Below are 15098 nucleotides of genomic sequence, written 5' to 3' on the forward strand. Positions count from 1 at the left end.
CAGACATTGGACATCTTAAAGTTTTTGGGATGCATAGCTTATGTACATGTGCCTGATGAAAGAAGAAGGAAGTTGGATCCTAAAGCAGAGAAATGTGTATTTGTTGGATATGCACAGGATCGAAAGGCATACAAATGTTATAACCCTCAAACTAGACAAGTGGTCATCTCACGAGATGTGGTGTTTGATGAGCTTGCTAGTTGGTACAAAGCAAAAGATGAGGGAGTTATTGAGTCACTTGAGGCTGATGTTCATGTGAACTTGCCACAAGCAAGTTCTAGTTCTACTACTATGTCTGGGCCAGCAGGCAGAAGCTGAGAGTAGCAGTGTACGTCCATGGTCAGGACGTTTGAGGCATGAGAGTGTGAGCACTGGGAGTAGTGCTATGGATAAAGGTAAAAAGAAAGTCGAAGGAATTGGAATCACAGGTTATGAGTCATCTAGTTCTGAGAGTTTGGATGAGGAGCTTGGCATACCTGTTTTACGCACACCTGGTGCTAGACAGGACAGATATGTGCCACCACATGCTAGAGTTACAGGTGTACAGAGTGACCCGCAGGCATTGCGGAGATCCCAGAGAGTCAGATATCCTGTTGACAGATTGACATATAGAGATTTTGCTATGCACTATGCATATATGACATCTATGGTGAAGCATGTGGAACCTACATGCTATACAGAGGCTGTTGGAGAGCATGTATGGGAGAAAGCAATGGATGTAGAGATGGACGCATTGGTCCATAATGATACATGGGATTTGGTTGCATTACCAAAGGACAAGAATGTTATTGGATGTAAATGGGTTTACAAAGTGAAGTGCAAATCTGATGGTTCTATTGAAAGACATAAAGCAAGATTGGTAGCAAAGGGTTATGCACAGACCCAAGGTTTGGATTATGATGAGACGTTTAGTCCAGTGGCTAAGATGGGCACAGTGAGAGCAGTCATTGCTATGGCTGCAGCTAATGGCTGGGAAATGCATCAGATGGATGTCAAGAATGCATTTTTGAATGGAAATCTACAAGAGGAAGTATACATGGCACAGCCAGAAGGGTATGTACACCCTAGATATCCCACTCACGTATGCAGGTTGAAAAAGGCATTATATGGTCTAAAGCAAGCACCACGTGCTTGGAGTGATAAGATGAGCAGATATCTTATCTCACTTGGTTTTCAGACTTCTACAGCAGATTCTTCACTCTATGTGAAGAAGACAGAGCATGGGATTGTTTTACTAGTCATCTATGTGGATGACTTGATTATCACAGGTGATCATGGTGCAGATGTAATGCATGTCAAGAAAGCTTTGAGTGGGCAATTTGACATGAAAGATCTTGGTGAGTTGAGATACTTCCTTGGAATTGAAGTGGTGAAAGATCATGCTGGTACATGGTTAGTACAGCGCCAATATGCATTGGATATGTTGGCAAAGTATGGCATGACAGGGTGTAAGCCTATGAGTACACCATTGGAGCAAAATGTGAAGTTGCGGGCTGATTATGGCGAGGAATTGGATGATCCTTCTATGTACAGGAAGATGGTTGGTAGTCTCATATACATGACTATCACACGCCCGGATTTGAGTTATGCAGTGGGGCTAGTCAGCCAGTTTATGCAGAGCCCCAGGAAACCACATTTGGATGCAGTGAGACGCATCATGAGATATGTGAAGACCACATCACATTATGGTTTATTTTATGAGAGTGGTAAAAGCTTGGACATACATGGCTACACAGATGCTGATTGGGCAGGTAGCGCATATAACAGGAGGTCTACTAGTGGATATGCTTTTACTCTTGGAAGTGCTGTGGTGAGTTGGAGTAGCAAAAAGCAACCTACAGTTGCTTTATCCAGTACAGAGGCTGAGTACAGAGGTGCAGCCATTGCTACTTGTGAGGCTATATGGTTAAAGAGTCTCTTGACAGATTTATGTGAGCCTATTGATAGCAAAGTTGTCATTCATTGTGACAACATGAGCAGTATACAGTTGGCAAAGAATCCAGTGTTTCATGCGAGGACCAAACACATAGAGGTCCATTATCACTTTGTCAGAGAGAGAAGGTGCTGGATGGTATAGTTGATCTTCAGTATGTGAAGACTGATGAGCAGGTGGCTGATATCTTTACGAAGCCACTTAGCAGGGAGAAGTTTGAGTACTTCCGGACTATGTTGGGAGTACATGGGATGAGCTTGAGGGGGAGTGTATGTTGGGAGTACATGGGATGAGCTTGAGGGGGAGTGTTGAGAGTACATCGGCAGTACATCATGAGCTTGAGAGGGGCTGTTGAGATTCAAGCTCGATGTCAGTGTGAGCCAGCTATGCTATGTGCTGGCAGATTAGGTAGGAACATGTGTGAGACATAAATGACCGCGTGTCCAGCTGGTCATAGTGTGTGGACATTAGCGAGGGTTAGATGAGTGTGGACACAACTCATTGTGTGAAGTGTGGATTATGGATTAGTGCATTATGCTTTGTGAGTGTGGACATGGCTTCCCTCTATGGTTAGGGTTTGCAATATACATTAGGGTTTGGTCCTGTGTGTGTGTCTCCTCCTCCTCTACCGTTCTTTCAACAGTCTATGTGCTAGGGAGGGCTTATTCATCCCACTAGCCTAGGCCCACAGAACTAGGCTGCATCACAATACTCACCCCTCCATTGGCAAACCTCATTCTCTCCAAATAGTATGAGGGATACCTTGGATCGACTCTGGGCCTTGCTAACGTCACCGCCCAACTAGTCATTAATTCCTTATGGGGCTCCTAAGGGGAGAGATGGGACCGCATCTGGAGCAACCTCTCTAGCCTCATTGTTGTGCGCATCTCTCCAGGTGATATTTTGTGTTTTTGTGAAGGAGACATTATGCCTGCCTTCTTCTAGTCCATGTTGCTGTGCAAATCCAACGCTTCAGTCGGATCACAAATCGGAGCTCGTTTGCTCAAGTTATGAGCAAAAAAACTCTAGGTGTGAACCACCTCTAAGAGCCAAAAAGCCCTTACTAAAGTCACCCACTGCTAATGGGGGGAAGGTGTCCTTAAACTTGATTTTTCAAGGAAGAAGGTTGCACCTAGAGGGAGAGAAGGCGGAGTTCTCCCTTAAGTCTATTCACACGGGGGGATGGGGGGGAGAGGGGAGCAACTAAGGACACTCTATCCACAAGGGTGAGATGAGGCAAAAACATTCTACAGAAGGACTTACTTGGAGATGGGCAAAAAGGGGTTGCTAGAAGAGCAGTGCAGAGGGTTGTCGAGTACAATCCCGCATAAAGTGCTGGGTTCAGATGGACTGTTGGCATAGTAGAGTATCGGGTACGGGCATGGGCAGCACAGAGTGTTGGGGTACTAGTCGTGGGGTACTGGGAGAGGTTTATATAGGTACAAGTATGGGTATGGGTGTAGGGAAAGGGAAAGGGAGAGAAAAGCAGGGGTGCAAAGGACGGTGTACGGGGAAAGTAAGCTGACCTATGGCTTGCATGAGCCTCTGAAAAGGGATGGTACCTATGCACGGGCAAAAGTTGAGGTATGCATGTACCTTCCGGTTCAGTGGTGGCAGCATGGGCATCCACGTGGCAATTTGTGTGGACCGTACGCTAGGGCAGTCGGCCTTTGGTCCTTACGCTGATGTTGTACGGGCACCCGAGTGTGTGTACGATATATTTTTGGAGCGGGGATCCTTAATTTGGGACGTTGGCCTCAATATACATGCCAGAGCACTCGGCATTGCGAAAAACAAATTTCGGTGCAAATGTCCGGGGTGTCTCCTTGGTCGTAGGGGTGCAGACCATCCATCAATCAAGCACCTGGTCATGCATTTATTAAGGTTTAAGTTTTCCATATTTTAACTGAAATAACTAAAAATTTACATATAGGCTTGATCCGGTGTCTGTCTCGGATGCTGTAAAATCCTATATTAGGGTAAAATCACACGCAAATTCCAAATTTGGACTCCAAATTATAAGATTCTAAGTGGAAACAACTCGTTTATTAAAATTGTTGATTTTATATCACAAAAGACCATAAATTCATCTATTAAATGGGCATATATTATTATTGAAGACCATAAATTCACCTATTAAATGGGCATATATTATTATTGAAGATGGGCATGTTACAATCATGAGTGATTACGATAATTATGGATTAATTAATATTCACTAATCAAGGGAAAAAATCATGGAACAAAGTAAGGAAAAATAATAGCATGAACTCATGTATATTTCCATTTTTGATTGAGAAGCCCACATTCTAGGGTACATAAGCAATGATGTCATCCACTCCACATGGGTTGGTCAACCATGTAAGCTAACTTATAGCCATGAGAATCTCCTCCTAAATTGTATATAAGGCACCTAGTTCTAGGTAGATTCCACCTTCTTTTTACTAGTCCATGTAAATGACTAATGCCAAATTACATCCATAATCTTGTGTGCACAGGATGTTGCTTTCTCCATCTTTTATAACAATAACTGATCATGAACGTAACAAGGTGAATTTCTAGCAAGTCAGCTAGATGAGGTTTGGCAAGCCTTGTGTGTTTTGTGACATTTGCCCACAATGTTCCTTCTCCTGCCCACGGGAGTAATTCCTCTAGTTCGGGATGTGGGGCACGGAGAGGGTATGGTACATAATGTTGACGTGTGGGTGTGAATGTAGAGTATGCTTCTGGTGTGGCAGGATCTGCTGTGTAGGATCAAATGGAGTAATCTGCATTAGTACTTTGAACATGAGCTTTGGCTTTAAAAGTGGATTGCCTGCTTGAATGAACTCCTCATACTCTGCAGCTGTCAAAGAATCACAAACATTTCTTTCAGTGTGTGGAAGGCACAAAATTATCATGTGGAGGCAGATCATGTACCTCCTAAGGTTGTCGTGGTGGAGATAAGATGGGTGCCAATACCTCCTCTCAACAAGGGCGAGAGTGTTAGTGGGAAAATCTCATTCTGGCGAGGAGAAAGAAGAGTAAATACAGTAGTCAGCTTGGGAAGATAAAGTAGGCGGTGCGCTAGGATAAGGATTGAGAAGTCTACTGGAGATATTAGAATAGACAGGGTTCTGAATTTCAAGAATTTCTTCATTATCAATATCCGGGGAATTTATGTGAGTGGCATTGTAAGATTCCTCCCTCCAGCTTTTGAGGTGTGCAGGTGTAAGAACCTCCCCTTCTGATCTTATAATTATTCCCCTCTGTGAAATAAAAGAAGATCCTGTTTTACCCTGTTTTGGCCTGGAGAGAGAAAATGTCTAGAGGAAGGTAATTCAAATTTGAGATATTTTTGGATAAAAAAATCCTCCTAGTGTCTAAAATGGTTTCCCCTAAAACAGGAATTCAAAAAGAACTTTCCAATCCAAGGGATGCAGCTTACCTGGCATTTTAACCCTTTTTGCCTTGACTCTTTGACATGTTAAGCACTGACGTACATGATTAAGTACATCCCTTTTGAGTCCTGGCTAGAAGAAGCTTTTCTTTATAGACATGTAGGTCTTTATGAACCCTAGATGTCCAGCTATCGGGCTATCTTGGGCTTCTCTCATAATTTTTCCCTTTGTTTCCTCATCATTAGGAATGCATAGCCGATTGTCGTAATACATGCATCCTTCGTCCATTTTGTACCCAAGAACTCGACTCATTTCCTGAGGAGTCTTGCTTTCCTTCATCAGTAGGGTAGCAATGGGGGCAAAGAATTTGTCCTGCATGATTTTCTATCTTGCTTCACTGATTAATGGATTTGACACCAATGTAATTGCAAGGAAGGAGGATTTCCTACTAAGCGTATCGGCTACCACATTTTCTTTCCCTAGCTGGTACTTTATCTCAAAGTTAAATTCCTGTAGGGTTTGCATCCACCTTCTTTGAGATCCCTTTGGGTGAAGATCCACTTTAGACTTTGATGATCTGTCATCAAGGTGAATCTTTGTCCCAAGAGATAATGTCTCCACAACTTCAGAGCATAAACTACTGAGAGTAACTCCAAGTCATGGACATCATAATTTCTCTCATGCATTCTGAGCTTTCTGGATTCATAGGCTACTGCATGACCTTCTTGCATAAGTGCACCACCTAGGGCAAAACCACTGGCATCTGTCACACTACCTTAAAGGGTAAGGAAAAATCTAGCCATTTTAGGACAAGATTGGTTACTAAAGCTGTCTTTAGCTTATCAAAAGCACTCTGACACATAGCAGTCCACTAAAATAGGGTGCTCTTCTTAATAAGGTTAGTCAAAGGGGATGCTATCTGAGTATACCTAGGTATAAAGATTCTATACCATCCAATTAGTCCCAAGAATCCTTTGACTTCTTTCACTGTTTTGGGCTCTGACCACTCCACAAACTGCTTGGATTTTAGTGGGGTCAGGAGAAATCATGTCTTTAGATACTATGAATCCCAAGTATTCTACATGGTCAACAGAGAAAGTGCACTTGCTCTTCTTTGCAAAGAGTTGGTTTCCTTAGTATTTCTAGGACTTTGCGCACATGATCTTCATGATCGGCTACATTCTTGGAGTATACCAGGATGTCATCAAAGAAGACAAGAACAAATTCATCCAAGTATTCTCTGAGAATGTCCTGCATGAGGTGATCAAACGTCGCTAGGACATTAGTTAATCCGAACGGCATGACTGTGAATTCATAATGCCCATAGCAAGTATTGAAAGCTATCTTTGGGATATCTTGTTCCTTGATTCTGATCTGGTAAACCTAGATTTGAGATCTATCTTTATAAACATTTGGGTTCCACTTAACCGATCTAGAAGTCCATCGATCCTAGGGATAGGATACTTATTTTTTATTGTTAACTGATTTAATCCTCTGTAATCAATATAGAGTCTTAACATTCCATCTTTCTTTTTTTGAAAGAGAACGAGTGCACCCCAAGGTGAAACATTGGGTCTTACAAATCCTTGCTCTAGCAGTTGCCTTAACTGCTCCTTAAGTTCTATAGCTGCTAGAACTGGCATTTTGTATGCACGATGGGCTACTAGAGCTCCGAGGGTTAGCTCTATCTCATGATCTACTTCACGAGTCAGAGGTATCTCAGTTAGCTCTTCTGGGAATACATTAGCGTACTCACTTAGCCATTCTGGTTTCGTAGCCTTACATTTTCTATCTACTAGATTCATTTTAATGACATAGATAGTTTGCCTCTTTCTGAGTCCCTTCAGCAATTTAGAAGCTTTGACTAATTGCAAAACTGGGGATCCAAAAATTCCAGTTCCTTGGACTCGATTCCCATGTAGGTCGAGGAAAGAAATGGTTCCATTGTGACAGTAAATGTCAGTTTGATTCTTATGGAGCCAATCCATTCCAAGGATTCCATCGTAGATTCCAAAGGGTAAGACTCTAAACTGGCAGTCTATTATGTTCCCATCTAGATTAAATTGAATACAGTCTGCCTCAAGGTGTGTGAAAAGAATCTTTCCACTGGCCAATTCCACTTGCATAGGTTTCCCTGATTTTTTATTTAGGACTAACTTACGCAGCAGACATCCTAGGGAAAAAAAATAATGTGTACTGCCTGAATCAATCAAAAGCTTAAAATTCTTACCCTTGTACTCTGCTGGAGTCTGGAGGACTAAGAATTGACGATTCTGCCCTTGATGCTTTATGGTAGCATAAATCTATCCGCTTTCTTCCCCACTTCCTCAGCTACTATTATGGCAGCTTTAGCTGTTGTAGTCTTAGGTGGAACTCTCTCTCTTTGATTTCCCCAATTCTGGGAAGGAGTTCTGAGACTACTTTGCATTGAGGCTGCAGGGCTGAGCTGGCACTCTTTTGGGGTTGCCCTGATTTTGATGAGGGGGATCCTGATTGAACTAATACAAAGGAGCCGGTCTTTGAATTCTGTGACCTTGGCTTCCTTGGCCCATTGACATAGAAGGAGTTGGGCAATCCTTGAGCTGGTGCCCAAAACCTTGACAACCAAAACACATGTTTTCACTTCAAAGCTCTTTCTTCTGCATTTTAGAAAGAGCCGAAGTTCCTGAAAAATTGCTTTGAGGAAAAGGCCTTCCTTCCATTCTGAAGCTTCCCATCTCCTGGTTCTAATTGGGACCTTGGTGTCTTTTTGGAGGCGGAAGGTTGGAAGTACTTCTCGGTGTTTGGAAATTTTTGAAGGACAAGGGAGCCGGCTTTGGCGGGACCTTAACAACAAAGACTTTGGCAAATCCTTTGCCATCCGTAGTGCTTCAGCCATGGAAACTGGCTTGGCATTCTTTACCAGGGTGTCAAAAGGTTCATTCATTCCTCAAATGAACCTGTCCATGAGTTGCTCTTCGTCTAGAGGTGACGAGTACTTGAGGAGAAGAGCGAATGCCTGGTGATACTATTTAATAGTTATGCTCCCTTGGGTTAACTCCAAGAATTCATTCATCTTAGTTTCCAAGAAACCAGGAGGAAAGAATCTCTTCCTTAGGTATATCTTGAGATCATTCCATGTAAGGGTGTTCGAATCCAGATGGTTTGTCTCACAATAGTTTCTCCATGCCACTCTGGCTATTTCTACTATCTTCAACCTTGCAAGAGCCACTTTACTTTTCTCATTGTATCTAGTGACATCGAAGTATTCTTCCATTGCTTCGATCCACTTTTCCACAGAGCCTCGCCCAAGTTTTTCCCTTCACCCTTGAAGGGACCTGGCTGACATCTGTGAAAGGCTTTGTGAACATCAGGGTCAAGCTCTTCCTCATCTGTGAGATGATCTGGCTGTCTGCGAGACGGTTTGCACGTCTCATAATTCTACCAAAATGATACATCGTTAATTTTCTATTTGATTTCGTCATCGAGATCCTAAGACTTAAGAAGCTCGAAAATAATTACTTTAAACAAGATAATGGATCTTATTAAAGATCTACGACATACGTGCGAGGAAACAGAGCTTATTTCTTTAAACTCGATACCTGATAGTCAAATCATTTAGATAACTAGAAATTTTTCACAAAACATTCTTTATTTATATAAGGTTTGCAATATATACATAGAGCAACATGGCTCTAGAAAATCAAAATCTCCGTGGTATAATCATGAGACGACAATACTGGCTACTAGCATGCCACAATACAATTGTTCCCTTACTGCTAAAGGTGCTGCAATCTTACTACTTGGAATAAAACATCTAAGAAGTCTATAAATATGACAAGAAAGCCTAAAATCTTGAGGTATGGGGTGATACAAGATAACATCACGAACCACCTTTAGCCTCAACACAGGACCATGGCTAAAGAGATATTCTTCCTCGCATCAGGCGGCGCTGGTTGCAAGAGGCGTGGACATATTGCCCTCCTGCATGCCACTTATGCTATCGTCTCTCAGTCGGGTCCAAAAAATATAATTCCTTGAAATGATTTGCGAGTCTTGCTCTACTCATTTGAGTCATTAGAGCGGAGGAGAGGATATGCTCAAAAGCGAAAGCAGTCATATCCTGAGATTAAGATCAGGAATACCAGATAAACATGGAAAGCCCGTCTATAAAATCAAATTCATCGATTAAAAGTCTTTATTAATGAAGCTTAAGGAATGAGAATATAACATGAAAATGCATCTTTCTAAGTTTTTATTATAAATTTTTGATAAAATTCATTTTTCCTTCTTAAGGTTCCAAACAAAGCTCTGATACCAGCTATAAGACCCCTGCCCTCTCCGCACAGCCTCCTTCAGGGCACTGGCAGTAGTAGCGGAAGCAACACCCTCTTAGGCACAATAGGGATTCCCACTCGGGGCCTCACCCATGAATGTTTGGACAAGAGACTAATCCGACGGTTCCTCCAAAAAACTGAGACCAGAAAAACTTCCCTCTCTTGGAAAAGCACGAGCGATTCCACCAAGAAAATCATCTAAGGGAAGATTTATCTAATGGGTCAAGGCCTTAATGATCCTTTCTAATCCGACCAAACCCGTAGGTCACATGGCTAGATCAAGGAAGAGACTTGCACTTGGTTCATAGAAATCGTTGCTTTTCCCCCCCTTAAGCGAGGCATAGCCGCTAATTCTTTCCCCCCATAGAACAAGAATGTTGCCGTGTACCAGGGAAAAGAGTTCCCAGGCCCCCTAGCCGGCACTCATGCAAAATACAATTTAGACACACCACTTACGCACCCAATATGAAATTGCCTTTTACAAATTCAACTGTCTTTAAAGCAGACTTAAAATGAAACCATAGTATTTCAAATCATAATCCTCCAAAATATCCAGTCCATTGTTTTACAATCAAAATATCATCCAGACTCTCCGAAGACCAGCTAGTCAACCAACGAGATCCAATTTCAAGTTCTAATTCACATAGATAATTCCTTATCAGTCCATCCATATCTTCCTCAACAGACGATGGGTGTCCTAGCAACCACCGGGAGCCCGTGCATCGCCTGGTCATAACCCTCAGGCTCCTCCTTAGGTGTCCTAGCACTTCACTTAGGGACTGCTTCGTCGGCCCTCGCCCATCGTACCGGAAGCATACCATTTAAACCATACCGAGGAGATCAAGACCTTGGCAGGCTTTGCCCTGCAAGCGACGTTCTTTGATGACTCCTTGCCAGCTACAATGAATGTAAGATTCCTCCCCAGCCCCTCAAGATGTCCAGATTCTTCCCTTGTAATCAATCCCCTTTTCAGAATAATAAAAGATATTGTTTCTACTTGTTTTGGCCTAGAGAGAGAAAATTTTCTAGAGAAAGATAACTCAGTTTTTAGATATCTTTGGATGGAAAATATCCTTTCTTATTAAAATAAATTCCCCCCAAAATAAAAGTTTAAAAAGAATTTCCTAAGGTGCATTAGAAATAAATTATAATCTGCTCAAAAGACCTTAGCGTAAGGGTCTAGATTTTTTGAAAATTTTGGATTAAGGTTCTGAGAGACCAATAAGATTAATGCAAATGTAGGGAGGAGATAAATTGAAGAAATAAAGAAAAACCCCCAAAAATGAGTAAATACTCACATAAGATGAAGAGTGGACTAAGGACCAAAGGAAACATTTAAAAAATGAATTTTTGACACCTCAGAGTGGGGATTCCCCTCATGAAGGAGGCACCTTTTTTCTCATCATTGCTTCCCAATTTTAAATCAATTAAGTGAGATATTTCATCTCTCCTCTCTCCTCTTTCAAGTCTAGTTCCAAAAAGTAAGCTGAACTGACCCAAAAATGGTCAAAAATTGACCAAACTGATCTGAAAAAATTCTAGAATCAGTTTGCTTGGTTTGAGGCTCACTTTTTCCTATAAATAGAAGCCTCCCCCTTTGTAAAATCTTAATAGTGTTTATGCATTGTTACTCTACTCCTACCCAGAGCCAATTACATTGAATTCACTTGATAATTCAATTATTTTTGACTAAATCCTCTACAAAGAAATTGGTGGCCACTCTTGATCCAAACAAGAGTAGAACCCTCAAATAAATTGATTAAACTTTTCTTATTGTTTACTCTCTAAAAAGTGAAAATTGAGTAGATTAGAGTACTTTACTTCAAATTGGGATTAATTTTAAATTGATATTAGAATGTCAAAATTTGAAAAATGGTCAGCCATACAAAGGAGGTTATGGCAAAATTTTCTTAAATTTTGTGGAAAATAAAGTTTATTTTTATGTTATTCTAAAAGAGTAATCCCCACCGTTTGTGCATTCTAAAAGAAATATTTTTATTTACTCCATGTACATATTCACCTATGAATATACATGGATATCATTGATATTAATTATTGAAATTAATTTCTATGCATGGAAAGATGCATAATAGATTTTTTTATAAAAGAGTGATTTTTATTGAATTCAATTTCTATGCATGGAAAGATGCATATTTTTTTTTTATAAAAGTGTTATTTTCATTGAATTCAATTTCTATGCATGGAAAGATGCATAATAGAAATGTTTTTTATTATAAAAGTGTTATTTTCATTGAATTCAATTTCTATGCATGGAAAGATGCATAATAGAAATTTTTTTTATTATAAAGTGAATTTCTCATTGAATTCAATTTCTATGCATGGAAAGATGCATAATAGAAATTTTTTATTATAAAAGTGTTATTTTCATTGAATTCAATTTCTATGCATGGAAAGATGCATAATAGAATTTTTTTTATTATAAAAGTATTATTTTCATTGAATTCAATTTCTATGCATGGAAAGATGCATAATAGAAATTTTTTTATTTATAAAAGTGTTATTTTCATTGAATTCAATTTCTATGCATGGAAAGATGCATAATAGAAATTGTTTTATTATAAAAGTGTTATTTTCATTGAATTCAATTTCTATGCATAAAAAGATGCATAATAGAAAAAAAAATTATTATAAAGGTATTATTTTCATTGAATTCAAATTATATGCATGGAAAGATGCATAATGGAATTTTTTTTATTATAAAGTGTTATTTTCATTAAATTTAATTTCTATGCATAAAAAGATGCATAAAGAAATTCTTTTTATTTTAAAAGTGTTATTCCTATTAAATTTCTTTTATGTATAAATAGATGCATAAAAGGATTTTCTTTTATATAAAAGTGTTATTTCCATTGAAGTTGGATTTTATGCATAAATAGATGCATAAAGAAATTTTTATATCAAAATTAGATTCTCTTTTTTTCTATGTTTAATTTCCTTGAATATTTGATAAATGAATAAGTAAATACTCTGAGAGAGAAATTTCTATCGTTTCATATTCACTTGGATTGTAAAGAAAAAAATTTAAAAAATCTATCAAAGTCGAAATTTCGGATAAATGATTAATTTATTCCTCATCGAAATTCTAAATCAGTTAAGTGAATATTTAATGAATGAAATTCAGTAAAATAGTAACTGAAATATCACCCCCCCTTTTCGAGAAAGATAGTTCACGAAAAACCTTATCAGACTCGAACCAAGACCAAACTCTTTCATCAGTTTCAAGGAAAGAAGATGTGACCAGTTCAGGAAAATACACTCAAATCTCCCACTAAATCCAAAACTAAGTTAAGACCCTTCGAATTGATCTGAGAATCAAGGTTACAGAACTCGAGGAATTCTATTTTGAAATTCAGTATTACGATTATGAAGTTTGGGGATATTGATTTATGATATACTCATTGTATTCAAAAGAAAATCAAACTGAAAACTTGCATAGAAACCCTATTTTCTTAAAGGACTGTCTTATGCCATAATGTTGGAGGGAGTGTTTGGTATCTATGTTTTTCTAAGGGAAGTTTGGTTGCAACAACTGACAGGGAGTGTTCAAAGGACGGCTCACGCGGCAAAGCCTGCCCAGGTCTTGACCAGCCTCGGTACAGTTAAAATGGTGCGCTTCCGGTACGATGGACGAGGGTCGACGAAGAGGTCCCTAAGTGAAGTGCTAGGATACCTAAGGAGGATCCTGGAGGGTCCTGACTAGGTAATGCACGGGCTCGCGGTGCCTAGGACACACATGCGTATATCGTGGAAGATTGTATGATGGACCAATGATTATTGTAATCTATTACTAGATCTCGTAGCTGATCAGTAGTAGCTGGTCTCAACGAAGAGTCCAGAGTGATACTGTTTTTTTTAGAAACAAGGATTGGATGAAAATTTTGAGTTATGATATCTGTAATCAATAACTATTTATTAATAGATTGTTTTATAAGTTAAAGTTTAAAGAGGAGTGTGTGCGTATTTATATTCAAAAGCAAAAGTTAAGAAAGGCATTCAATTATGATGGGTGGGTGAGTAATTGTCTGGTTCTACCAATTCCAGTGGTTGGGTAGTGGCTAACCCATGGGCCGGATGGGGTTAGGCTGGAATCAGTAGAGTTTTAATAATGAAATTGATTAATAGGAATACGCTTAGAACTCGAGTAGTTAAATAAAAACCTGAAGACTTTTCAAATGAGTAGATCAACGGCTGTGCCTGATTTAGTTAGGAAAAAAGCATCGATTTCTTCAAGTTAAGTCTGTTATAGTTTTCCTTAGGTACACTATAGATTTGGCTTATGTTTGTACCTATAATCCTTGAGCATATACCCAAGTCTTCCACAATGTGTGCATCTTGAAGTTGTCAAATTTCCTTCATTCTTTGATTGGTTTTGAAGTAGGCACTAGTGTCAAGGTTTACAACACCAATTTATCTCCGGGTATCTTTCTCTTCTTCAAGAAAGGCACTTTCAATTCCTTCAAGAGTGTGTTCCTTCATGTATTTCAAAGTAGGCATAATATTATCAAATTCAAGAGGCATGGACTTAAGTAATATAGCAATAGCATCTTGTGCACATCCATTTATTTATTTTTACAAGCTTAGACTTGAGGCATAGACTTGAAAATAGTTATTTTGTAAAGCTTAAAAGCTTTCCCCTAGCCGCAAGTAATCTAATATTTAAGAGCTCTCTATTTTGGGGAAAGAGAGAGCACCGTATACAAGAAAAAGCACAAGTTTTGTGTTTTTGGAGGCTTTGAAGGCTTAAAAATACTCATGTGTGGGGAATCAACCACACATGTGAGGGGGGAAGATTGCACCCAATGTTTGTATTGTTCAAGAGCTAACTATTTTCGGTGTGCTGATTTCTAAAGCTTGGTTTATGCTGAATTTGAATAATGATTTTGCTTGAGATATTATCTTTCGCAAATTCCTAGATGGGTATCCTTGTGTGAATTACCTATTCCTAATCACCACCATTCCTCATGCTCAAACCCATCTAAATAATGACAAGTAAGGAGCCACTACAACAAAATCTAACAAAATCAACACCTTTGTAAAGGGGATAAAATCCACATCATCAACTACCACCTCTATTTGGAAATCAATGGAGACCAATTACATCAAAACCCTTTTAATGGTGGTGAAAACCCCAAAGTTATCCAACCCAACCTCACTAATTGTAGAAATTCCTTCATAGCCTAAGAAAGTTTCACAAACAATGTGTTCCTTAGGCACCAAGCTATAGTGATGATCGAGTGTCAACATGTGGATCCTTAAAAACTATCACCAACACTGAATAAGCAGACCAAAAAAAATCATTAGGACAATCAACCAACATCTCAACATTGGTGGGTACTATCAAAGAAACAAATTTTATAGGTTAAAGTTATTATGAATGTAACACATGGTTATGGTTTCTAAGTCTCAAAGAGCTATCCCATCAAATGGAGTAAGAAAAAAAGGAAATCA

The sequence above is a fragment of the Cibotium barometz genome, chromosome 26 (assembly GCF_041138505.1).
Source record: "Cibotium barometz isolate CiBa-2024 chromosome 26, ASM4113850v1, whole genome shotgun sequence".
Lineage (NCBI taxonomy): Eukaryota > Viridiplantae > Streptophyta > Polypodiopsida > Cyatheales > Cibotiaceae > Cibotium > Cibotium barometz.